Genomic DNA, 19,824 nt, shown 5'->3' with positions numbered 1-19,824 from the left:
AAGCCCATCATCCAGTGAGAATATAACAACCAGTTACAACAGGTTGTTTTTCTGCAAGAAACAGCTACCACTAGCTACTTTATTTACTGACTTGAAGGAAAAATTAACCTACATAGTACTTCGGAGTAGGAACCTTTATCAACTGCAGCTTCCTGGTATATAAACCACAAATTTAAGAAGGGTATGTATATGTGTAGGTAAGTGTCTCCGAAGCAAACAACTCTTCTCAGATTTGGAAAAACAGCAACAGCTAGCCCTACTTCAAAACACAGGAGCAATTAACAGTGTAACTATGCATTTGACAACACCTAATTTAAATCACAGTGATCCAGGCCGGGGATGTAGTTCAGTGGTGTCACGCCTGCCTGACAAGCTTAAGGTCCTGAGTTCAATCCCTGGTAATGGAAAAATCAATCAATCACAGTGATCCACCAGCTATACTTCCAAACATGAGGAGTCCAAATCCTTCTTGTCTCCCCATATTCTGTTCATATGTAACTTCCTCCATGAAAACTGTTTCTTTAGTTGGTACTAATTTTTAGGACTCACCTCTTTTGTGCATTTATGTGTACATTATCTCCTCTATGAAATTTCATCATTTTTTATCTCAACATATTATCTATCACACAACAGCCAATCAACAAAATGTTTGTAAATTGGGACTGGTGGCACACTGGGAGCGCGGGGGGGGGGGGCGCTAGTGAAAAGAAGAAGAGAAGAAAATGGCCTGGAGATGTAGTTCAGTAAGAAGACCCTGGATTCAATCCCCACTACTACCAAAAAAAAAAGTCTGCAAAGTAAATGTCCTGGAAATCCAGAACACAATTCTGACCTAACCTCGGCCACCAAGTAGAGTTTTTTAACTTTGGTCCAGGCAGACTTTTTACCATCCTATTACCTTTCCTTCAACTTTACTTACAGGTACAATAAATAGTACATTTGAGCCAGGAATGGTGGCACATACCTGTAATCTCAGCACTCCGGAGGCTGAGGCAGAAAGATTGCCACAAGTTTGAGGCCAGCATAGGCTACACAGTGAGTTCAAGGCCAGCCTAAACTACATAGCCAGATTCTGTCTCAAAAAACAAAACAAAACAAAAAAAAACCAATAGTAATTTTTTTTTAAGTACACCAGATAAGATCATCAATAAATTTCTTTCCAATCCTAACACTGTCAATAGGTCATCACTGGGGACTTAGGAGTACTTCTAGGTCTGAATGACCTTAAAATGACCATCAATGAACTGTCTCAAACAATCTTTCAGATCTACTTGAATTTTTGTACTTGTGTATAAAACCAGCTGCATATGGTGGCATACTCCCATAATTCCAACACTCAGTAGGCTGAGGCAAGAGGATGACTGCAAGTTCTAAGACCAGCCTGAACTACACAGTGAACTACATAGTGAAAATCTGTCTCAAAAATACCCCCGCCCCACCCCCAAAACTGTATCAAATCCCAGAATTCTGGGAAGCTGAGGCAGAAAGATTGCAAATTCCCAAATCTGAGCTCAGCCTGGGAAACATAGTGATACTCTGTTTCAAAATAAAAAACAAGGGCTGGGAATATAGCTCAGTAGCAAAGGGACAGGGTTAAATCCTGGGGGTGGGGGTCCCTGAGGGCTGAGTGTGTAACTAAGTGGTAGAGGCTGTGTTTAAACCTCAGCACCGAGGCCCGGGATTTAGCTCAGTGGTTTTGCCACCTGCTGCTCAAGCACAAGGACCTGAGTTGGATCCCCGGTACCAAAAAAAAAAAAAATCTAAACCCCAGCACCAAAATAAGACAAAACCAAAAAGTATTCCAAGTGTGGACAACGTGGTATAAAATCCTTTTTTAGGTTCTCCACAGTAGACTGCAGCTCACACTCACTTCCAGTATTAAGTTCTTTTGTCCCCACTTATCCCTAGGAACATAATGTCAACAGTTTGCTGACTGAAAGAGCACCATGTAAATTCAATGTGATCCCTATATCTTCTCAAATATTCAAACAAGCCCCAAAGATGCTGAAAACCTCACCTATCAAAACATGAACCCCCTCCAGGTGTGGTGGCACACATCTGACATCCTAGCACTCAGGAGATTTAGGCAAGAGGATCATGAGTTCAAGGCCAGCCTAAGACTATACGGTGAGACCCTGTCTCCAAAAAAAAATCTCTAATTTTTTTACTCATTTAGTCCATTTGTTTTTTGGGGGGTTTTTTTGGTACTGGGGATGGAAGTTGAGACCTTGCACTTGCAAGGCAGGCAGTGGCACCACTGAACTAAACTCCCGGCCCCAAGTCCATTAGGAATAAAAGAATGCTTAGTAACTTAGTGAGACCCTGTCTCAAATTAAAAAAAAAAAAAATCTGGGACTATAATTCAGTGTAAAGGCCCTGGCGTTTAATCCAGTACTGAAATGAATGAATGAAACCCTCTAAAAAGGCTCATTTAAAAAGCGCCCTAAGGAGGGACAGGCTTGGTGGTGCACGTCTATAATTCCAGGACTTGGGAGGCTGAGACAAGAGGATCACAAGTTTGAGGCCAGCTTGGGATACACAGTGAATTCAAAGCCAGCCTGAACTACAACAGTGAGGCCGACCCTGTCTCAAAAAACCCAAACCAAAAACAAACCAAAAAGTACCTTAAGGGCTGGGGATGTAGCTCAGTGATAAAGCACCTGCCTAGCATGTATACAGTGCTGGATTCAATCCCCAGCACAGGAGGATATGGTGTGCCCTCCATCTCAAGAAATCTTACTATAAAATTAAAGGAAGTGAGTAGTACTGTACTGTTCTCTTAAAATACTCAACTAATAGGCTGAAGAACTTTAAGGATAAAAATATTTTTTTAAGTACCTATTTGAGAAATTACAGAATCTTCAAGTGAGAGGAACAATTCCAAGAAAACTGACAAAGCAGTACAATTTAGTACCTCATTCCCTACTCAGGTGTAGTCTGACAGGTTCATTTGTATTATATAATACTGAGAATGCTTTCCAAACTCTATAACCATAGAGAGTCTTAGCCAAGATGACACATCATTTACCACATACAGCTGATCTGGGAAGTGAGTACAACAAGAGGAAAGGTACCCTGAAAACAAGAGCTTCAGGCTCAAGTTGAAGGTTAAAGATGCAAACAGTTGCCCTTGGGATGTACCTCAGTGGTAAAGCATTTGTCCCGAATGCACAAGGCCCTAGATTCAATCCCTAGTACCACCAACCCCCCCCCCCCAAGACAAAGGTTAAGAAACTTACTGAAATAGAAAAATAACATCTAGGGCTGGGGATTTAGCTCAGTGGTTTCGTCGCCTGCTACGCAAGCAGCAAGGACCCGAGTTCGATCCCCGGTACCAAAAACAAAACAAAACAAAACAAAAAATAACATCTAGGAACTTTTAAAATTAACTTGTATGACTTCTATGTGCTAGATAAATTTTACCCAATAACACGAGTCAGGATTACACAAAAACAGGGGCGACAAGAGAATAGTAGGTTGCTAAAAGTGAGACAATTAGTGAATAATGGCTATATAGTATGTGTAACTCCCAAATTCATGTTCTTCCCATAAGTATCTGGATTTGGAAGCCTCAAAAACATAATGAATACAGTAACGGGGGAAAAGAACAACAACAAAAAACAGCGGAAAGTCAAACTAGGCATTACAAATCAATAAAGACTACAAAACAAGGTAGTTACATTTGTGTGAATTCCCTAAACTCATAATAGGAAATAGAAGAAAACACCATAGGAGCAAAATGTAACCAAAAGGAGCTAAGCGTGTCTAAATGAAGAGATATTAGTTTTACGGCAATCTCTTATAGTTATAAAATTTGCCTGAATGCACTGAAATAAAATCTGACAATAAGAAAGTGTTCTATAAGCCATCTCTTTAACATTGCTTATTTGTATTAAAGGCATACTTAAGAGGAACAAAATTCCCTCAAAACATCACAGAAGGCTCCAATGTGGAATGGCTTACAGAAATATTTGCGGAACTACTTTTCTACCTGTAGAATTCTTTTTTTAATTTTAGTATATGTTTGCAATACATAATAATTGTAATCATCTTCTAACTGTAGATTTAATATATTTTATCTGATTATTAACTCAACTTTCCATTCAAAAAAGCATGGCACTCAAATATAAAGGTGGCAACTGAAAAATGAGATAGAAATATTAACAAAATGAAGCACCAAACTGAACTGAGTAGTTACAGGCTGCTTTAACTCATCACATATCAAGAAATCCTCACATAATTCAATAACTAGAAAGCTTGGAAAGACAGAGAACTGTGCACATTAACCCCAAAACTAAATTAAAATGTACTTACCGATAGCCCAGATTAAAACAATCCAGATTCTTAAGACACCAAATTTATTAGAAATAGATATTAAAAAGCTCCGTTTTTTCTCCTCCTAATCTTCAAAGCCCAATCGGAGACCAGCCTTCTTCCTCCTTTCATTAGCTGGACATGTGTCAGCTCTCTCACATCTGCGATTTCTCACTGACTAGAGCTGCCTGTCCCATTCCAGGGAAACACAGATGGATCCCAGATGGGAAGGTCCTGCCAAACAGACCAGCTCTTCACCTTGCCAGAATCCCCAGATACAGTCAGTCTCTCTGTCTTTTTCTCCCTCCCTCCTGCTTCCTCTCTCCACTACCCCTCCAAGCCTCCCTGTTACCAGGGCTCTTTGCCAGCTGATGTCACTAAGTACACACCTCCTAGTGGCTCCTGGCCAATCTGACATTAACTTGTTAAATACGTGTAATTTGTTTATGGCTGACAATAACAGCAAGGATACTGTGCAAAACCTATCTTTGCAAGTCCCTAGTGGAATAACATGTAGAGACACACACAGACACACAGACTCACATTTTTTTTAGAACATTCAAATGTTTAGCAATCACCATTTAAAGTCCTACATATTGTCTGGTTCCCACTATTGTTTAATAGCCTCTGCTCTTTAATTTTAAAATGCTATAATTTTAAAATCCTTCATAAAATGAATTATTAAAAATGTGTTTTGAACATGTAATTAGATAAAACAAAAAGTTGCAAATTAATTTGGGGACTATAAACAGAAATGTATGTAAATGATTCACACAAGCTGCTTCTCAAATCCAGTCTTGGTAGCATTGCAAAATTGGCACGTGATTAAAATAAGACAATGCAGGCAACATGGTTCTGGTGCTGTAAAGATTATAAATCAAGGATGGGGACACAATGCAAAAATTGTTTTAAAACAAAACAAATATTAATGTGAGGATTAACAATGTTTAACATTAAAAGAACTGCTGATACAAGTTTCAACAATACCAGCAAAAATAAAAAACACTTTTGGGGCAATTATTTCAAGAATACAGATAGAAGAACACAAGATGAGAGTTTAATTCTTTATACCCCCTAAGAGCTAGCATGTACTAGTTACTTGGTCAGCTTCTACTGAACAAAAATTGGTAATTGAAACTGACACTGCCCTATAGTTATACAAGACGTTATCAAAACCAGACATGGTGGCACATGCCTATAACCCCAGCAGTCCGGAAGGCTAAGGCAGGAGGTTCACAAGTTCAAGCCTAGCCTAGCCAACTTATCAATTTAGCAAGACCCTGCCTCAAAATAAAAACTAAAAAAGGGCTGAGTGCGGTGGCATATGCATGTAATCCCAGCACTTGGGAGGCTAAGGCAGGAGGATAGCCATGAGTTTGAGGCCAACCTGGGCTATATAGTGATGATTATATTAAGACTAGCCTGAACTACAAGGTGAGACGCTGTCTCGAAAGAAAGAAAGAAAGAAAGAAAGAAAGAAAGAAAGAAAGAAAGAAAGAAAGAAAGAAAGAAAGAAAGAAAGAAAGAAAGAAACAGGAGGGGGAGAAAGAGTAGTTGTAATCCTCTAATTCTCAATTTTCTATCATACTTGGGCTATGTGGAACCTGCAAACAATTTTTGTCATGGCAATTTTAGGCAAATAAAAAAGGATGATTATTTCTGTCTAGGGCAATGTTATGACTAGATTTCAGGCTTTCAGTTCATCCCAGGGGTTGTGGTAATAAAAGAGGTACTAATAATGGTAGCAGCAGGTCGAGTGCTTATCATTGACTGCTAAGTGTCAGACTACCCTCACTCCCTGAATCACCACAAAGGTCTATTCTACAGGGCCTGGAAGGCAGGCATTATTTCTCAATTTTACAGCTAAATATGGATTAACAGCCAGACCACTATACTTTTATTGTCAACTAGGAAACTAAATCCAAAGATCCCAGTGAAGCAAGGCACAGTGGTGTACTCCTTCAGTCCCAGGTACTCAAGACACTGAAGCAGGAGGATCACTTGAGCCCAGGAGCTTGAGGCCAGCCTGGGCAACATAGTGACATCCCATCTCAAAAAAACAAAAACCAAAACCTCTGAGGCTGAGCCAGGAGGATTTCAAGTCCAAGCCCAACTCAGACAATTTATAGCTTAGGGAAACCCGATCTCAAAAAATAAAAAAGGGTTACAAAGTAGCTTAGTATGAAGGCCTGTGTTCAATCCTGGCCAGGGGGGGACCCCTACTGATTGTCCTGAATTACTTATTCTGTGTTTTGGAGGAAACCAGTCACCATATCACAAAGACACTCAAGCAACCCTAACAGGTCCATCCAATGATGAAATCCCAGTCAGTATCAACTTGTTTGCTATGCAGTAAGCAATATGTGTGTGGTGTGGTGTGGTGTGGTGGGGGTACTGGGGATTGAGGGTCTCAAACATGCTAGACAAGTGTGGTGGTATAGCTCAGGTACTCAGGAGACTAAGCAAGAGGACCACTTAAACCTAGGAGTTTCAAGCAGCTCGGGCAGTGTTTAAATTACTTCTCTCATTGCTGAAACAAAATACCCAATATTCACAAGAGGGGAAAGGTTTATGTAGCTCACAGTTTATGTACTTAAATTATGTAGTTATGCAGTTAAGTTTATGTAGCTCAAAGAGTCCATAGTTGGCTGGCTCCGAGGCAGGTTAGCATGGCAGAAGAGAAACAGTCCATGGCAGGCAGAAGACAGCAAAAGCAAGCAAGGGACAAAAGGCACTTAGCTCTCTTTCTGTCCCTTATATTTTATCCAGGCAGGGTTGGAGCACCCTTAATCCTATCTAGAACTGTGCCAAACCTATCAGTAATCACACATCCTTAACACCAGCATCACACACTCTAGATCAAGCCAACTCCGAAAAAGCCCCCACCTAGACCATGAGGCTTTGGAGGGACATCTAAACACAAGACATAACATTCTGTCCCCCTTACCGGGTATTTAACTCAGTGGTTCCAGCACCTGCCTTGCAACCACAAGGTCCTGAGTTCGATCCTCCGTACAAGAAAACACCACAAAAACCAAAAAAAATTCTGCCTCTGGCCCCCCAAAAACCCATGTATATCCCCTTTATGCAAAAGGCATTTAGTCCATCTCTAAAAGTTGCCAAATCCTAAAAGTTTCAGCACTGCTGAGAAGTCCAACTCCAAAATCTCCTCTGAGATTTATGGCAAACTCTTAGCTGCAAGCCCCTATACCAATGAAAAGAAAGTTAAACACTTTCAACATTCAATGGCACAAGATAGACATTTCTATTCCAAAAGATACACAGAAGGGGACAGAAAGGAATGGGACCAAAGCATGTCCAAAATCCAGCAGGGCAAACTAAGTCCTGTAGTTCCAACATCCTAGGCAATCTATGATGTGAACTCCAAAGGACTTGGGGTGGCTCCACCCCTACAGCACTTCCAGTGGTTGTAGCTCCCAGGGCTTCTCTATTGGGCAGGCTCTGCTCCCTTCTTGCAGTTTTCCTCAGATGATCCACGCTCTTGGATTCTCCAAACTTCTGGGGTCTCCACTGTACCTTTGGCTTCACAATCTCGGCTTCGCACACTGCTCTCTCAGGGGCACACTGCCTAGCCTCTCAGGCCTTCTTCTGAAATCTACGTGGAAGCCCTCCTGACCCCCCAACTCTTGCATTCTCCATGTACCGAAGGGGTCCCGGGATTTAGCTCAGTGGTTTTGCCGCCTGCTGCACAAGTACAAGGACCCGAGTTCGATCCCCAGTACCCCCCCCAAAAAAAGTTCATTCCATGTACCGAAAACCAGCACCCATGTGGATGATGCCAAGGTCTGCTGCCAGCTGGAGCAGTAACCAGGCTTCCTTCTCTCTTGGCTTTAGGGGTCCAGTGCCTCTGAGCCAAATCCCAAAGGAACCACTTCCCTAGGCTGCTGCCATTCTGGAACATGGTGCTCTTGAGCTCTCATCTCAAAGGAGTCTTTCAACTTTGCAACTCTGAGGCTGCAAGGTTGTTCTGCTGGTTCTTGTGATCTCCTCAGGCCATCTTTTCTGTTGTCTTCTACTGAAGTACATGGCTTTTTCTTTCTAGTCTTTTCAGTGACCAATTTCTCCTCTCTTTCATCTTTGCAGGCCCCAACTTTATTAGAGCTTCTTTTCTGGCCAAATTCAAAATGTTTTAAATCATTATGCTGGGCTCTTTTCTCTTGATTTTCAACATGAATCTGGCTACAAGCCCCCAACAGTAGCCATACCACCACCCCAACATTAGACTGTCTTGAAACTTTTTCTGAAAGATTAATTAGGCCACCACTCTTAGTCTCAGGTAAGTTTAAGAGCAAAATGTAAGGGCTGGGGATTTAGCTCAGTGGTTCTGCCGCCTGCCTTGCAAGCGCAAGGACCTGAGTTCGATCCCCGGTACCAAAAAAAAAAAAAGAGCAAAATGCAGACAAACTTTCTGCCAAGCTGTAACAATCATCAAAATGCAGTCCTTCTTCCCAGTAGAAACCTCCTGAGCCTGGTCTTTACAGGTAGCCTTTCTATTAGCACTCTGGTCTCCTGAGCTCTGACCCTAATCTCCCAAGTACAGCCTCAGGCGTTCTAGCTCTACTTTTTTAGCTGCTAACTCTGAACCTTTTCTACTTCTTCCCCTTCCCGTAAGTCAACTCCAAAAGCTCCTAAACCATATGGTCAGGTATAGGGTGTGGAGGCACATACCTGTGATCCTAGCACTCAGGAGGATGAGCCAGGAGGATCTCCTCCACGTGGAGACCATCCTGGACTAAATAGTGAGTTTAAGGGCAGCCTGAACTACACAGTGAGACCCTGTCTCAAAAAAAAGGTACAGTCACAACTACCACTTCTCTGGTATCAAATTCTGTCTTAGTTACTTTTCTTGTTGATGAGACAAAATACCCAACACCTACAAGTTAAGAGAGGAAAGGCTTATTTAGGTCACTGTTTATAGAGTTTCAGCCCAGCATCAGCTGCAAGGGTAACAGGTTATGGGTGAGATTAGCAGGTGATAGGGAGTTTATTTTTAAGCAGCCAAAACAAAAAGAATGACATTTGATATGATACCAATATAGTCTATTTAACTCAGTAACATCAATTTTGGAAACTAATGAATGAGAAACCAACACTATATTATCAGGAGTAGTCGATACAACCTCTAAATCGGTTACTTTATAACATAATTTGTAAAGTGGTTGATAAAGGTTCCATATTATCATAGGCAAGAATATTGTAATTCAATTGTTAAAATAAGTAACATATGTACCTCAGGCAGCCTCAAACTCCTCTCTATGTAGCCTCGACCGCCAACTCATGATCCTCCTACCTCAGCCTCCTCCCAAGTGCTTATGACTATGTGCCACCAGGCTGTTTTTTGTTTTGTTTTAGAGATGCTGCTCAGGTTGGTCTCAAACTCCTGGAGTCAAAGAATCCTCCTATATTTAAAGGTATGCCATCACCACATCTGGCTTGATGTTTTAAATTTTATATTACATATACTACATATTTTCATTTTGTTAAAAGTCATAAAAATGCAAAAACATCTGTACATACATAAACTTTCTAGCTGTTCACTAAGAGATTCTAGAAGAAATGACTCCTTATAGCAACAAGCAACCAGATCGTGATTTTTTTTGTTGTTTTTTGAGATAAGGTCTTTCTATGTTGTTCAGGCTGGCCTCGAACTCACAGCAATACTTCTGCCTCAGCCTCCCAAGTGCTGGGATTACAGGTGTGTGCCACCACGCCCAGCCAGATCATGATTTTTAAACCGCATTTTCTACTAAAACCAGAGTCCCTTGGAGAAAGTGCTGATCTTGAGTGGAGCAGGCAAAGTAAAAGAGTAGTATGCAGCATCTGGCATAAGAAAGAGACTGCTTACCAAGATACATCATTTAAAGGTACAAGATCCCAATGATGAATGTAACTGTACTGTACACCTAAAATGTACCAATAAAGTTAATGAAAAAAAAAAAGAAAAAAGAAATACTAAAGAGGCCCAGAAAAAGTAAAAGAAAAGAAAAAGAAAGAGACTGCTTGCCAGGGTGTGGAATCCCAGCACTCAGGAGGCTACATAGTGAGTTCAAGGCCAGACTGAACTAATAGCGAGACCCTGTCTCAAAAAAATTAATAATTGTATTTTGGAAAATATCAAACAAACAGAACAAAAAATAGGCTATCATATACCTAAACGCCCAGTTAGGATATAATTACTAAACTGGCTGGTCCTCAAGAAAATCCCACATAAGAACTTATTCATGACTAGTTCTATATATATATATATCTTAAAAAATAAGGAATCTTTGAAAAAACATAATCATAGGGTTGGGGATTTAGCTCAGTGGTTCTGCCACCTGCCTTACAAGTGCAAGGTCCCGAGTTTGATACCTGGTACCAAAAAGAAATAATCATAAATCTATTATTATACCTAAAAACTAAGCAATTAAATTTCTTAATATAATTAAATATCTGATAAGTCTTAAAAATTTCCTAGTTAGCTGGGTATGGTGCTGCATGCTGTAATCTCAGCATTTGGGAGGCTGAGGCAGGAGGACTGCTGCAAGTTCAAAGCCAGCCTATGATACATAGTGTATTCAAGGCCAGCCTGAACTATATAGCAAGACCCTCAAAAAACAAAAACAGGAAAAAGAGCTGGAGATGTAGCTCAGGGCAAAGGCTATGGATTCAATCTTTAAGGCTGCAACACACACACACACACACACACGAAAGGTAAAAAAAAATTTTTTTTGGACAGGGTCTTGCTATTGAACTTACTGGCATTGAACTACGTAGACCAGGCTGGCCTCAAACTCATGGCAATCCTCCTGCCTCACGCGCCACCTTGCCCAGCAAAAAGTGAAAGTTTTGAACTGATTCAGGACGTTGAGTTAGCCAGAACAATGCAATGGAAGACACTCATGAAAAAGGACTTCCAGAAGTGCTTCAGAATGTAACAAGAAGGATGGGATATGTATGCTGGAAGCCAGAGGAAGTATTATGTGGGGAATTAATGGCAATGTGTACTTTACTGTAATAAATACTTTGAAATCTAAACATTAACTGTGCCGGGGATGTAGCTCAGTGGTACAGTGCCTGCCTAGCAAGTGCGAGCCCAAGTTTGATTCCCAGTACCAAAAGCAAAGAAACAAAAAAACTGCATTTTGTGATCACAACTCAAGAGGTTTTGTTTTTTGTTTTTTAACAACATGCACAGCAAAAGAAAGCACCAACAGAATGAAGACAAACCCAAAGAACGGGAAAAATTTTTACCAGTTATTCCACAGACAAAGGACTAACATCTACAGTGTACAAAGAACTTAAAAAAAATCAGATCCTTCATATTTCTCTTTTTGTACCAGGGATCAAACTCAGGACCTTGCACTTTCCAGGCAGACGCAGTGCCACTGAGCTACATCCCCCGGCCCAGACCCTTCAAATTTAAAGACTCAATTCAAAAATGGGCATCTCAGGGCCGGGGATTTAGCTCAGTGGTTTCACTGGCTGCTACCCAAGTGCAAAGACCCGAGTTCGATCCCCAGTACCGAAAAAAAAAAAAAGCATCAAAAATGGGCATCTGAAAAAAGATACTTCTCAGATGAAGAAGTACAAACGACAAATAAATGTGTGGAAATCAGTACAGAGATTGCTCAAAAAACTAAAACTAAGGGGCCGGGGATTTAGCTCAGTGGTTCCGCTGCCTGCCTCGCAAGTGCAAGGACCTGAGTTTGATCCCCAGTACCAAAAAAAAAAAAAGAAAGAAAGAAAGAAAAACTAAAACTAGAGATTCCATTTGACCCAGCTTTGTCTCTTCTAAGTATCTTTCTGAAAGAGTTAAAAGCATCATATCACAGTGATATATGTATATTCATGTTTATAGCAGCACAATTTATAATAGCTAAATCTTGGAAATAGCCCATATGCCCATCAACAGATGAATGGATAAGTAAAATGTGGTATTTTTATATAATGGAGTACTACTCTGCCACAAAGAAGGATAAATTTGAGTCATTTTTTGATAATGGATGCATCTTGAGACCATAATTTTAAGTGAAATTAATCAGCACCTAAGTTTAAATATCACATTGTTTCTCTTGTGTGAGAAACCCAAACAGTAAGTACGGAGGAAAATGGAGAATAGATATTGGGAAGTAGGAAGAATATGTTCAAATGGAAAGGGGAATGGGGGGCAGGGAAGGAAAAAAGGGAAAACAGATTTTTTTAAAATAAGGGAAGGGGCCGGGGATTTAGCTTAGTGGTTCCAGTGCCTGCCTCACAAGTGCAAGGTCCCAAGTTCGATCCCCAGTACCAAAAAAATAAAATAAAACTAAAAAGGGACTAGAGCTGTAGCTTAGTGGTAGACTGCTTGCATAAATAAATAGAATTAAAAATTTTTTTAAAATAAAAAATAAGGGAAGGGCCAGGGATTTATCTCAGTGGTGCCATGCCTACCTCACAAGTGCAAGGCCCTGAGTTCGATCTCCAGTGCCAAAAAACAAAACAAAACAGGAAAGGGAAAAAATGGAAACAAAGCTTTTATATAAATAGGGGGGGCTAAGAAGGGATAAAGGAAGTGGAGGGAAATGGGAAAAAAGAATCAAGATATATTATGTACAGGTACAAATTTCCTATGACAAATTCCTAGCACTACGTATTACAAACATGTACTAATAAAAATAATTTTTTAAATTGCTGATAAGAGAAAAACTAAATAAAAAATAAAAGACAGCATATTACTATGTTGTTCAGGCTGGCCTTGAACTCATAGCAATCCTCCTGATTTGGCCTACACCACCACACCCGGCAAAGAACTGTTTTATAGAGCATTTTTATCACTCCAAAAAACCACTCATGTTCCTTTATAGTAAATCCTATTTTCACCCATAGCCCCAGTTACTAATCTGCTTTCTCTGTCCTATGAATATGCTACTGGACTGGGGATTTAGCTCAGTGGTTCTGCTGCCTGCCTCCCAAGTGCAAGGTCCTGAGTTTGATCCCCGGTACAAATAACAAAAACCAAAAATATGCTATTATTCTTATACATTTCATTTGGTTTCCAAGGTTTATCCCAGTGGTAGCATCTATAAAGCCTTTATTACTGAACAGTATTCTACTGATGGGATATACCACATTTTCTACATATTCATCAACTGATAAAACATTTAAATTACTTCCAAATTATAGCTATTATGTAATTGTTCTGGAAATTTTTAAATGGTTAATAATTTTGTCCAGCTTTATTGGGGTTTCTGTTGTGCTTTTAATTTTTGTGGTTTTGTATTTTGTTTTTAGGGTTTTTTGGTAGTACTGGGAGCTGAACCTTGCACTGACCTACAATACCAGCCCCTTTTGAGGAAGGCTCTCTCTTTTGTTGCTGTTTGTTTCTGGTATTGGATATTGAACCCAGGGCCTTCCCACTAAGCTACTACACCACAGCCCTTTCCTTTTTTTTTTTTTTTTTTTTTGGTACCGGGGATTGAACTCGGGCCTTGCGCTTGCGCAGCAGGCAGCGAAACCACTGAGCTAAATCCCCGGCCCAGCCTTTTTCTTATTTTAAACCAGGGTCTGGCTAAATTGCCCAGGCTGGGCTCAGACTCATGATTCTCCTGCCTCAGGGTGCCAGAGTGCTTGAATTACAAGTGTATGCCACCCCGTCCAACTATATTTTTTTTTTTTTTTTTTTGTACCGGGAATCGAACTCCGGTCCTTCCGCTTGCGCAGCAGGATGTGAAACCACTGAGCTAAATCCCGGGCCCTGCCCAGTTGGTTTTATGAAATTTTAGCGGGGAGAAATTAGTCAACCCAAGTCCTGTTTTGCCTTTGTTCTGTTTTGTTTTAGTGGTACTGGGGATGGAATCCAGGCTTCATGCTAACGCTAGGCAAGAGCTCTACCACTGAGACACAGCCCCAGCACTTTTGTTAATTTTATCTTGAGACAAAGTCCTACTAAGTTACCTAGGCTTGCTTTGAAGTTTTGGCCCTCCTGCCTCAGTCTCCTAAATAGTTGGAATTACAGGTATATGCCACCAGGCCTAGCTCAACCAGGTTTTTGAAAGTAATTCCTCTTGATTATTTTGAGAAGATTTTGTTCTCATCAGTAGCTGGTCATCTGATTTTGATGTCATATTTAGAAGTATTTTTCCCATTCCAGACTATAAGAACATATTCCTTCTAGTATTGTCTTCTAGTATTGTCAAAGATTCATTTTCCATTATTTCTACCATTTTACTTTTTACAGTTCATTCTTAAATTCACTTTATTTTGGGGCCAGGGATTTAGCTTAGTGGCACCACACCTGCCTCACAAGCACAAGGTCCTGAGTTCAATCCCTGGTACCAAAAAAGAAAAAATTCACTTTATTTTGGTATATGTAAGAAATCTGAGGTTGAAAACAGTAAAATATGAAATTTATTAAGATTAACTATACCTACTGCTGAAGTCTATCAACCAGTAGAAATGAAGAAAGCAACACAAAATTATGGTAGCAAAGTTCTAATTCTCTAGACAAAAGTAAGTCTAGGGCCAGAGATGTAGCTCAGTGGCACAGAGCCTGCCTGGCAAGCACAAGGTCCTGAGTTCAATTCCCAGTATCACCACCCCCCAAAAAAAGTGAGTCTATAGGTGAAGACTAACTCCTCAAAGGGGCCTAATATCTACAAGGCAACCAGGATAATACAAACATCTTGCCTTGCTTACAAATTTCCCATTTTATACATTGGGATTATTTTTACTTCCTACTCTTTAGTGAAGTCTTTCTGGTTTTACAACAAAAGTTAGTGGGAAAATAATGTTCACTTCACATACAGTTTTTTACAACTAGTTTTACTGAAATGTCTTTATTCCAAAACCTGGAAGTGCCTATGCAAATTTTTACATCCACCTAATTTACTTTCTTCCAAACAGACTTTTTTTTAATGTCTTTGACAGAATAGGAAAAATGAGACATAAGAAAAAGCTACTTACTATTTCAAGCACACAGTTAATCTCTACTGGAAACAAAATGTTAAGGTTAATAACAGTCTTCTACTTTTATAAAATAACTATAGAACCTGTATTAGGAGTATGTTAATTCCTTCATCCCTTTGGAAAAATCCCACAAATTATTCAATTATTTCTAATTATCTCTCTGTGGTTTACGTGCGTGTGAGTGGGTATTTTAAGACAGGATCTTGCTATATAGTTCAGGCTGGCCTTGAATTCACTACATAACAACTTGCAGCAATCCTTCTGCTGTAGCTACCTGAGTGCCGAGATTACAGGTTTGTGCCACTATGCCCAGGTCCTCTGTATTTTTAATAGATAATTTTACTTTTGCCATAATCCTTGACAAGGTCTGACATTTCATACTTTTAACAAATTCCGGCTCTGAAATGAAATTGAGACAATATAAACATTCTTTCGTGGCATTACAAATAGTAAAATCTTTAAACTCCAAAGAAAACATACTGAGACAGCCTATGGTGAACTAAAGTAACTTTTTGGAACTAAGACTAGAGAGAAAAATTCTTATTAACTCAAAGTTTCACTTCCCTTACTTTTCTGAGTTTGCTCACAAAGGCCAGGTTTATAATCCTCATTATTGAGCCCATACAAAAACCATCACAAAAATGTTTATTATCAAGTCTTATATATTACAAATCTTCAAGAAAAGAAACCACATGAAACAAACCAAAGTAAACCTTTCCTCCTTTAAAAAAAATTTAAAAGTGGTCAGTTACTAACAGATAAGATATATTAGGAGTTGGGCCAGGGATTTAGCTCAGTGGTTCTGTCGCTTGCCTTGCAAGCGCAAGGACCCGAGTTTGATCCCTGGTACCGAAAAAGAAAAAAAAAGATATATTAGGAGTTTATGGGCTAAGGGTGTATGGAGCTCTGCAGCATATCTAGCTAGTGCTCAAGGCCCTAGATTTGATTCACAGTGCCAAAGACAAAAAAAAACAAAAAACAAAAAACCAAGGTGAATTTGTAGTTTACATACAAGTATAACCTACCTCAGAAAAATAATTTAACTGGCACAAACTCGGTATTATTAACCAACTATTATTAAGTGTCTACCATATGGTGGGCTTGTACAAAAAGATTCGGGCCTTGTAGGACATTTAACAAAACATCCTCCTACAGCAGTGCTTCCATTATTGAAATCACCATATGACAGATGATGTTAACAGATTTATTTATTGACTAAGTCAAATCGTATTTCCTCAGTTGGCATCAATATGTTATCTACTATTTACGTTTGCTTCAACATTGGATATTTGTTCAAAAGTCTTCCATATTTGATATTCTGCAGCAGAATTTTAAGTTTAAATGAAATTTATTTTTGTGGTAGATTGTGAAAAGATTAAAAAAATTTAAAAAAATGAGAACAAATAATTTAATTTGTGAATCCCAATAACAAGCCAAAAAATTTCCTATTTCAAGAAAATAGAACATTTGGTAATTGTTACACGGCAATGAATTAAGATGCAAAATGACCTAATGGTATTTTTTTAAAAATTGGTCAAGTTTCCTGGAGCAATGATACATGCCTATAATTCAACTACTTTGGAGGCAGAGGCAAGAAGATCACATTTGAGGCTGGTCTAGGCAACAGAACAAGACCCTATTTTTTTTGAGGAGGTCAAGATTTTTGCCTTTCCTTTTCTCTTTATTTTCTCAGGGGTATGTCTTGAACCCAGCACTGAGGTACACCCTTCCACTCCTGAATCTTTACATTTGCTTGCATTTCTGGACGACAAATAATACTATATATGGTCTGCAAGTGTTTGTATGCAGAAGTTATGATAAATTTTAACTTTTTACAATAGATTTGTATATAATTTATGGTAGTAAATGATGAAATAAGACTATTGTCCATATTTTTATATATGACCAATGATTTTTAAATTTTTTTCAATATTTCTAAGCTATGTAATTTGTCCAAAAATGTTTTTAAACTGTTGCAAATCTGGTCCCTCTCCATCCACATATATGTGGACCAACACAGTTCAAAACCATGTTATTCATGGGTCAACTGTGGTATGTTATAGCTGATAAGCTAGTCACATAGGATGAGAAGTGCAGGGTACAATTTTAAATGTGGTAGCCTGGTTGGCCTCACTAAGAAAGAGGTGAAGAAAAGAGTCACAGGATAGTTGAAGAAAGAGCAGTTTCAATAAAGGTCCCAAGGCAATACCATGCCTGGACCATTCAAGGAATTGCAAATTCTGTATGGCTGGGAAAGTGATAGGATATGAGTTCAGAGAGTTTATCTGGAAGCAGGCAGAGAAGCAGATCACAGAAGGCTTAAAGGCCATAATACACACAATTCCAGCACTGGGGAGACTAAGGCAGAAGGATGGAGTTTGAGGCCAGACAGGGGTACATAGCTGAGACCCTGTTCCTCAAAAAAAAAGGAAGAGGAGAACAAGAAGAAAAGGAGGAGGAGGAAGTAGTAGTAGTATGAAGAGAGAGTGAGAGAGAGAGAGAGAGAGAGAGAGAGAAAGAAGCCATGGGCAGGATGGGGTGGGGTGTGTGTCAATCTTTATTTTGAGTAAAATTGGTATCATTAATCTTTTTTTTGCGGGGGTGGGGGGGTACCAGGGATCGAACTTGGGTCCTTGCGCTTGCGAAGCAGGTGGCAGAACCACTGAACTACATCCCTGGCCCAGTATCATTAATCATTAACAGGCTTATAATCAGAGAGCTGACAGGACCTGACTAAATTTTGATCATCATCACAGGGTAGTGAGAAGGTACAGCCAGCCAGTGAGACAGGAGGAAACACAACAGAGTAAGAAGCCCTAGAAATCAAATGAAGAAAGTGTTTCAAAAGGTAAAGAGTGGGGCCGGGGATTTAGCTCAGTGGCACTGCGACTGCCTCGAAAGCACAAGGTTCTGAGTTCGGTACCCAGTACCAAAAAAAAAGTAAAGAGTGGCTAGGCAAGAGGGGAGAGTGAGCACATCTATAATCCCAGGTACCTACCTAGAGGCTAGGGAAAGAAGATTGCAAGTTTGAGACCAGAATGGGTGATTTAGCAAGATCCTGTCTACAAAAACAAATAAAGAAATAAAGTGGTAGAGATATCTACCTACATAGCCCAGGCTGGCCTCAAACTCTCAATCTTCCTGCCTCAGCCACTTAAGTACTGGGATTATACCACTGTCCACTCTGCTTAAATCTAGTTCTTAAAAAGGTTTTTGTTTTACAGTACTGGGGATTGATCCCAAGGCCTTCACACTGAGCTAGATACCTAGCTCTTTCTCATTTATTCATTTATTTAAATTTTGAGACAGAATATCTCACTTTTTCAGTTTTCTGAGACAGGGTTTTGATATGTAGTCCAGGATGGCCTCAAATCTGAGATCCTATATCAGCCTTCTGAATGCTGATATTACAGGTGTGTGCCATCATGCCCAGCTGACCACCCCCTTTCAGTACCCTCAATGCTAAACTTTATTCCCAACTTCAATCCATCATTTAAATGCAAAGTATTAGTAATAGAAGAGGAGAGATCTAATCAAAGTTATCCATGGTACTATATAGGGAAGGCTAGATTCCAGTTGGTGGCTGGTTCCAGAAACCAGATTTCCTGACTGCCTGCAAATTACTTTCCAGCGTCCCATAGTGCCTCTTAAATTCTAGCTCTCAAGCCATGTTCAAATTATTTGATTTATTAAAGCCAAAGGCATTAAGCCAGCACCTCCTACTTGAACAACTCCTGAGATTACCTTTCACATTTATATTCTCTATGAAGACCACCCCATAGAGCAAATCTCCAGAATACAATGTGGTGATCCAGAACTACAAGTCATATGTCAGAAGTTTCAACAAATATCTTGGATGTCAAGATTTATTAATATAATTTATAAGCAAACCACATAGGAAGGGTCCAAGAGCTTTCAATGATGATTGTGTGGTATTTGTTGGTAAAAAAGGGGGTCTAGGGCCAGGGATTTAGCTCAGCGGTGCTGCGCCTGCCTTGCAGGCAGAAGGACCCGGGTTCAATCCCTGGTACCAAAACAAACAAACAAACAAACAAAAAACCCCAGTATTGAAAAAGGGGTGGGGGGGGAGTTGTCTTGGGCCAGGGAAGTAGCTCAGCAGCACAGCACCTGCCTGGCAAGTGTGAGGTCCTGAGTTCAATCCTCGATTCCCCTCCCCCCCAAAAAAGGGTGGCTCTTGGTATGTTGTCCCAGCTGACTTCAAACTCTTAGGTTCAAGCGATCTCCTGGTTTCTGACTAGTTGGAACTACTAGTATACATCACCCTACCTGGCTTATATTACTAATTTTTAGTACAAAATTAAAATAATCTGCATCATTTTTGTTGTTGTTGTTTTGAGACACTGTCTTACTAAGTAGCTCAAACTGGCCTCCAACTCTCAATCCTCCCCCTTAGCTTCCAGAGTACAGATGTGTCACCATGCCCAGGTTCATCTCCTTGTTTTGAAGCCCTTTATTTTATTTTTTTAATAGTATATCCTTTTCAAGCAGGATCTCCCTATATACTCTAGGCCAGCCTTTGGCTAACTAGCCCAGGCTAGCTTC

The 19,824-nt window shown here is 39.9% G+C and overlaps 2 protein-coding genes across 15 annotated transcripts in view; one reads left to right on the top strand and one right to left on the bottom strand.

Annotated features, from left to right (window-relative positions):
* The window catches only part of Cbfa2t2 (CBFA2/RUNX1 partner transcriptional co-repressor 2), a 134,954-nt gene that overhangs the window by 76,395 nt on the left and 38,735 nt on the right, over positions 1-19,824 (bottom strand). Inside the window, exon 1 of one of the 14 annotated variants that reach the window (XM_087188879.1) lies at positions 4,315-5,800. The exons of the other annotated variants lie outside the window; for them this stretch is intronic. The gene's annotated coding sequence lies outside the window, so the exon portion shown is untranslated. Of the gene's footprint in view, positions 1-4,314; positions 5,801-19,824 lie in introns of those variants that run through there. 14 annotated transcript variants of the gene reach the window in all.
* Positions 1-19,824, top strand: part of LOC106007969 (large ribosomal subunit protein P1-like) — a 51,447-nt gene that overhangs the window by 1,815 nt on the left and 29,808 nt on the right. The window lies entirely within an intron of this gene.

This window comes from Heterocephalus glaber, unplaced genomic scaffold (assembly GCF_053883595.1).
Source record: "Heterocephalus glaber isolate CG9 unplaced genomic scaffold, H.glaber_assembly_v1.0 deba00001532, whole genome shotgun sequence".
Lineage (NCBI taxonomy): Eukaryota > Metazoa > Chordata > Mammalia > Rodentia > Bathyergidae > Heterocephalus > Heterocephalus glaber.
Note: the sequence above shows the minus strand (reverse complement) of the source record. Positions and strands in the feature narration are given on the sequence as shown.